Source organism: Salvia hispanica, chromosome 4, assembly GCF_029641045.1.
Source record: "Salvia hispanica isolate PSC_SH4W2 chromosome 4, Shi_PSC_v1, whole genome shotgun sequence".
NCBI classification, from domain to species: Eukaryota; Viridiplantae; Streptophyta; class Magnoliopsida; order Lamiales; family Lamiaceae; genus Salvia; species Salvia hispanica.
The window spans coordinates 25,497,955-25,505,308 of NC_142695.1; the positions used below are offsets into that span (position 1 = coordinate 25,497,955).

Genomic DNA, 7,354 nt, shown 5'->3' on the forward strand with positions numbered 1-7,354 from the left:
AGGGTGGAGGAAAAGAGAAAAACGAGGTTGGTTCAAGTGGATCCAAGGATCCTGAAAAGCAATCAGGTTCGTTTTCTGTACCTAATGATCATTTTGTTGAGAATTATTATGCATCAATAATCTCTGAAGCATTTTATGTGCAGGATGATGATCTTTTATGGTGGATTGATTCGGGTGCAATATGTCATGTATGCAAGGATCATCAATGGTTCAAGGATTTTAAACCAATTGAAGATGGATCTTCTTTGAAGATGGATAACCAAAGGAATAGGATCTGTTAGCCTAGTATTTACTTCTGGAAATTCCTTAGTGTTAGATAATATTGTATATGTACCTGGTATTCGTAAGAACTTAGTTTCTGGTATTGTGTTGAATAATTGTGGTTATAAACAAGTGTTAGAAAATAACAAATACATTGTCACGACCACAACTCCCTAGTGCTAGTGAGCATAGCTATTTCGCGACTAAACGATTCTCAATAATCAAGGGACAACAATAAAAGGATGAAATCACTTAAAACAAAAGTATCAAAGGCATATGGGTACATAGTCAAAATGTGTTCAGAGTATCAAGACTAAGTTCATAGCTTTCTAGCACAAAATTCTAGATTTGCAGCGGAAGAGTCCAAGACAAAATAGCACGTATGAAGACATGCTACTTTGGGCTACCTAACTACTTATTTAAAAAAAAAGCTTGTCCCAACACCTTCGCCTGCTCGTCCACGTTCAACCTGCACATTTGAAAATAACATGCAGGGCTGAGTATTTGATATACTCAGTGGGCACATTGCCAAAAATGGTTCTATCTTTAATTGTCAATGCCACAGTTGAGTGATCACGGGGTTTTACTTAAAAGACCCGAGTCACTAAAATCCTTTTCCTTTAGTAAAGATTTGATTGCGCAATCACATAACATAGATATACCATATCTGAACCTTGTGTGAACCGGGAATGTGGCCACATTCCACGACGGTCACTGGACCGGCCAACCCCTTTTGTTAGCTCACGGTCCCCTCATGTGTACACTAGTCCGAGTAGGGTTTGCGGCCCTACTGGGACCCGAATTCGATTTAACTAAATTGGCATAGCCAAGCAGATAGGTAATCATAAAACAAAACATGGCATGACAACATACTTGAGCAAAGATTCACATTTTCATACTGAAATCACGTTTTGAAAGAAATGCCCACCTCAAAAGCTAAATCCCTTTCCGTAAATTTCTTTAACTTGGCCTTAGACGACGTGCGAAGACGTCCCTTTAGGAAATAAAATAATACTTAATTAGACTTTAAGAAGTCAAGAAAAATTAAACGTGAATGCATGCATCCTATTGGGTAGCACTTATATCTCAGTCTCGGCTTATAGGATTTTCTAAACCCCACCTCGGCTTCATTACTTTGTAGAATTTATTAATTCACTTTACTAAGTTCGAAGAAGTTCCATTATCTTTAAAATAATTACTTGAGCATTTAATATGGATTCTTGGAAAAATCCTTTCTTAAATCTTTTCTTTGAATTTTCTTAAGATCGCCCATGGCGTCGCGGGGCGATGCCGGTCGATCCTTCGCGTCTTACTTTAATATGTTTCCATCTTTGGAAACTCGATAAATTATTCGGGAATTAAATAATTAAGGTTCAAGCTCAATTTCTTTAAATAAATCCCAACCTCACATAATTAAATCTCGGCCCAAAATAAATAGCTCCTTGGCCCAACCTATAAATCCCAGCTCGTTTCTTTCATCTCAAAAATCGGTCCACTACTCAACGTAAATAGATAGGCCCAGCCATAAAAATATACTCTTAAATAATTCCAATGGGGCTTAGCCCAAATGATTAAATTTGTCAATCAACCTAAATTGGTCTTAGGCCCAAAACAGAGTCCCATTTACTCGCCGCCTCCATCGGTTCTTCTCCACCGATACTTCACTCCTCAAAATCCACAATCCCCCAATTTAGAACAGCAGCGCCTCCTACTCCCTTCACTGGAAAAAGAATCGACACCTTTCCGATGAATCGTCGCGTCTCTGCATCGCCGGAGCGACACCGGCTCCGCCTCCCTTCTCCGAATCGCACACTTTCCCAAAATTCGTATATTTCCTAAATTGAAGAAGCGAGCAGCGTCTACTCCCTCCTCTCGTTTCGTTCCTCCCCGGTGAAGTTGCCGACAAGGGAAAGGCGTCGCCTTTCTTCTTCCGTCTCTTTCTCCGTCGCGCGTGGAAGTTCCGGGGTCGCCATCGCGCCTATGCCGTCAGCCTCGGCGAGCAGCGCCGCTTGTCTCCGCCGTCGGCCTCACGCCGGCGTTTTCTCCATGCCGGGCAGTCCGTCGTCTAAGATAAGTCCCTTTCCCCTAACCCCTTTTTTTATTCCGTAAATCTGGAGTTCTCGGTTGATGCTCGATTCAACATCTTGGGTGTTCTTAGTCACTAGGATGAGCTTAATATTTTGCAATTAGTCATTGGCTTTGATGCAAAAGATCACTAATTATGAAGCTTAGGGCAGCAACTAAATTGATGAAGCCTTGATGTCTTAACTTGCACATGAGACCTACTGTGTTGATATTGCTAAGTTCGCATTTTGATTCTTGAGCATCTATGGTTCTAAGTTCTTGACTATCTATTGGGGTTGGTTTATATGATGTAAAGCATGATGTTGGGTGTTGAGGCAATTACCTATTGAAGCTGCGGCTGCTTTGAGAATTCAGCTCTTAAAACCTCATCTTTCTTCCACTCAAACTTGCTGTGTTGCTGGAAAAATTTGAAAGTGTGTAGGAGAGTGTTCAAGGGTGGTTTGGAGGGGAATTTATAGCAGAATGTGTACTCGTGAGAATTTAATGGAGCTGTTGTATTACTTGTTCTCTTCTTGCAACAAATCCTTCCTTTTAAGATCTTCACTAAGCTTTTAATTAATACATTCGTCTCTTTCTTGAAGCACAAATACCCCCTTCATAAAATCACTTGTTTGGACATGTAGGGGTGCAGGTGGTTGCTTGATTCAGGCAGATTTGGTGCAGCTGCCATTTTGGGATCATTTTGACCTCCTTTGATAAAGTGAGGATGCCTTCTTCCCTTGCTTGGTTTGATGTTGAAAAAAATATACCTTACAATATTTATTAGTTTTTGTCTATACATTGCAGGTTGTACCCATAGGAGAAAGAGTTATTGGGCTGTTATTGGGCTGACCTTCGGGCCGACGGGCCAAACTCTCGGGCTGCGCAAGGTGTGACTCGGGCTTAAGAAGAGAGGCCCAACATTTGCATATTTGTATTCTTTAATTCTTTCTCATCAACACGTGTGTAAATTATTTTGTAACTAGAGAGTAGCTTGATATGTATTCGAACTTTCTGGATCAGCAAAGTAACCTCGTATTCTTTCTTGACGTTTATTATATTTAATTTAATACCTATATACGAAATTTATTTTAGCCTAATAGACAACCTTCAATTTAGCAAACAAGCAAAGTCATCGACTAATATTTCTAAATCGAAAGTAATTTGAATTAACAAACATTTCTAGTTCGACATTAAACTTGAAGAAAAATGGTAATAAAATAGTGGGTATTACATTCTACCCTCCTTAGCAAAAATTTCGTCCCGAAATTTGCTTATGTCATAAAAAAAAACTCTGGGTACTTCTCTTTCATTTTGTCCTCCAACTTCCACGTAGCTTCTTTGTGTCCGTGATGCTTGTATAGAATTTTTATATGTTACAGTAGATTTATTCCTCAACTCTTTTACTTTCCGATCCAAAATTGATTCTGGCTTTTCTTCATATCTTAAGTCTGGTTCCAAAACCATTTCCTCTTGGTGGACTATGTGTTTTGGGTCGAATGCGTATTTCCTCAATTGTGACACGTGAAGGACATTGTGTAAAATGAGTTTGATACCAGCAGTTGAGTTGAACAATGAAAAGTGTAAAATAACTAGACAACCTTTCAATAAGAATGTCAATAAAGTTACTAAGGTATTAGAACTTATACACAGTGATTTGTGTGATTTTCATTCGACTCCATCACTTGGTAATAAAAGTATGTAGTTACTTTTATTGATGATGCTACTAGATTTTGTTGAGTCTATTTATGCAATTCAAAAGATGAAGCTCTTGATAAATTTAAAATCTTTAAAGAAAGTGTAGAGCTTCATCATGGTGTGAAGATTAAAGTTCTTCGCACTGATAGGGGAGGTGAGTATTATGATCCAGCATATTTTGAATCTACTGGTATAATACATCAGACGACTGCTCCATATACACCACAACAAAATGGTGTAGCTGAAAGAAAGAATAGAACGTTGAAAGAAATGATTAATTCAACGTTGTGCTATTCTGGCCTAAGTGAAGGATTTTGGGTGATGCTATGTTAACAGCCTGTTATTTGTTGAATAGAGTTCCTAATAAAAGGAACAAGATAACCTCTTATGAACTTTGGCATAAGAAACCACCAAAACTGAATTATCTCAGAGTTTGGGGTTGTCGAGCTGTGGTAAGTCTAACTGGCCCTAAAATGAAAACCATAGGTCAAAGAGGTATAGATTGTGTGTTTCTTGGCTATTCTGAAAATTCAGCTTGTTATAGGTTCTATGTCATAGAACCCAATGACTATGTATCCGTGCACTCTATTATGAGTCAAGGGATGCTGATTTTGGCAATGAGGATAGATTCACGTCTATATCTAAACCTGGAGACATGATTACAAGGTCTAGTAACTCTAGTGTAACTGAAAAAGTGATTGATACACCTCCTAATGCTAGGAGAAGTGGTACAGTAAAAAAAGCTAAGTCTTTTGGAAATGATTTAAAATTGTACTTACTAGAAGGATCAAGAAATGAAATTAATTTTCAATATCAATATTGCTTTACTATTGGTGATGATCCAAGGACCTACAAAGAAGCTATGGATTCAAGGGATTCTGCATTTTGGAAAGAGGCAATCCAAGAGGAGATGGATTCTATAATCTAAAATGGTACTTGGAAACTGATTGATTTACCACCTGGCTGTGAAGCTTTGAATAGTAAATGGATCTTCAAAACGAAGATGAAGGTAGATGGAAGCATATACAAACATAAAGCCAGATTGGTTATTCAAGGCTTTAGACAAAAGAAATGAATTGATTATTTTGACACCTATGCTCCTGTTGCTAGGATATCCACAATTAGATTATTGTTAGCACTTGCTGCTATACATAATCTTGTAATTCACCAAATGGATGTTAAGATTGCCTTCTTGAATGGTGAATTAAATGAAGAGATTTATATCAAACAACCAGAAGACTTTGTCATGCCTGGTAATGAACATAAGGTTTGTAAGTTGGTAAAATCTCTTTATGGACTAAAGCAAGCCCCCAAGCAATGGCATCAAAAGTTTGTTGACGTGGTGTTGTCGAATGGTTTTGTATTAAACCAAGTGGACAAGTGTGTATATAGCAAATTTGATGCTACCGGTAAAGGGGTTATCATTTGCCAATATGTGGATGACATGTTGATCTTTGGTACTGTCCAAGATCAAGTTGATAAAACAAAGGAATTTTTGTCTTCTAAGTTTGAGATGAAAGACATGGGGAAGGCTGATGTGATTCTTGGAATTAAGATCACACATGGAGAACAAGGAATTTCCATTTCTCAATCACATTATATTGAGAAGGCGTTGGAAAAGTTTAACTTCAAAGATTGTTCTTCAGTTAAGACTCCTTTTGATCCTAATGCAAAACTCGTGCCTAATAAAGGAGTTGCTGTGAATCAGCTTGAATATTCAAAGACTATTGGATCACTAATGTATGCTATGATTAGTACTAGACCCGATATAGCCTTTGCAGTTGGAAAATTGAGTCGATATGCTCATAATCCAAGTTTAATCCATTGGCAAGCAATCAATCGAGTATTTAAATACTTAAAAGGAACCATGGATTATAGGTTGACTTATACTGGATTTCCTTCTATTCTTGAAGGTTATTCGGACCAAGCGTCTTCCTCTCATCGACCTCATTCCAGTAGAGTGGTGATCTACATTTCTTCCCATACAGTGCTTCATATGGAGCCATGTATATAGTTGCGTGATAACTGTTATTGTAAGCAAACTCTATAAGTGGCAGTACTGGCTTCCAATTTCCTCCGCGGTCGAGCACTACGGCCCTTAACATGTCTTCTAAGGTCTGGATTGTCCTCTCAGACTGCCCATCAGTCTGTGGATGGAATGCCGTACTGAAATTCAATCTGGTGCCTAACTCTTGCTGCAGGCTTATCCAAAATCTAGAAGTAAATTTTGGGTCACGGTCTGATGTGATCGTCACCGGTATTCCATGTAACCGTATGATCTCTTGCACATAGATCTGAGCTAACTTGTCCGATCCGTAAGTGATACGAACTGGTACAAAGTGGGCGCTCTTGGTGAGGCGATCTATAATCACCCAAATAGCAGTGTTCCCTCGTTGTGACTTTGGCAATCCTGTCACGAAATCCATTGCAATGTGCTCCCATTTCCACTCGGGAATTTCCAGGGGTTGCAATTTTCCATAGGGTCGTTGATGTAGAGCCTTCACTTGTTGACATGCTAGGCACCTTTCTACAAACGACGCTATGCTCCTCTTCATGCCATCCCACCAAAAATGCTTCTTCATATCTTGATACATTTTCGTACCTCCTGGGTGGGCAGTATAGGGTGTTTCGTGAGCTTCGCTCATGATTTCATTTCTGAGAGCCTCGTCATTGGGCACGCATAATCTCCCTTCAAACGTGAGGGTGTTATCTGCTTCTTCGCGGTAACTCACCTCTTTTCCCGTCCTCACTTTAAGACGAATTTTCACTAATGCTTCATCACTCCTTTGAGCCTCAACAATTCTGGCCCTTAATGTCTGGTTCAATCACTAAAGTGGCGATCCTACTTTCCACCGTCTCTGGTGCTCTTACTACCTCCAGTCGCATCTTAGCAAATTCCCGTATGAGCTCCTCATTCTGTGTGAGGAAGGTGGCCACTTGGGGCATAGTCTTCCTGCTCAAGGCATCTGCTACTACATTGGCCTTGCCTGGGTGGTAATTTATACCACAGTCATAATCCTTTACTAATTCGAGCCATCTGCGTTGTCGCATGTTTAAATCCTTCTGCTCGAAGAAGTACATAAGGCCCTTGTGGTCCGTGAAGATCTCACATCGAACTCCGTAGAGGTGATGTCTCCAAATCTTCAAGGCATGTACCACTGCTGCTAGTTCCAGGTCATGAGTGGGGTAATTTAGCTCGTGTGGCCTGAGTTGGCGTGACGCGTACGCAATCACCTTGCCATTCTGCATCAGTACGCATCCAAGTCCAATCTTTGATGCATCGGTGTACACTACATAGCCTGCTCCTGGTGCTGGCACGGCTAGGACTGGT

The 7,354-nt window shown here is 39.8% G+C and overlaps 1 long non-coding RNA gene across 1 annotated transcript; it reads left to right on the forward strand.

Annotated features, from left to right (window-relative positions):
* The first annotated feature begins 1,995 nt into the window (after nucleotides 1-1,995).
* LOC125192001 (uncharacterized) lies at nucleotides 1,996-3,374 on the forward strand. The gene is made up of 2 exons (XR_007171287.2): nucleotides 1,996-3,046; nucleotides 3,133-3,374. It is a non-coding gene; the product is annotated as an uncharacterized LOC125192001 (long non-coding RNA).
* The last annotated feature ends 3,980 nt before the right edge of the window (nucleotides 3,375-7,354 follow it).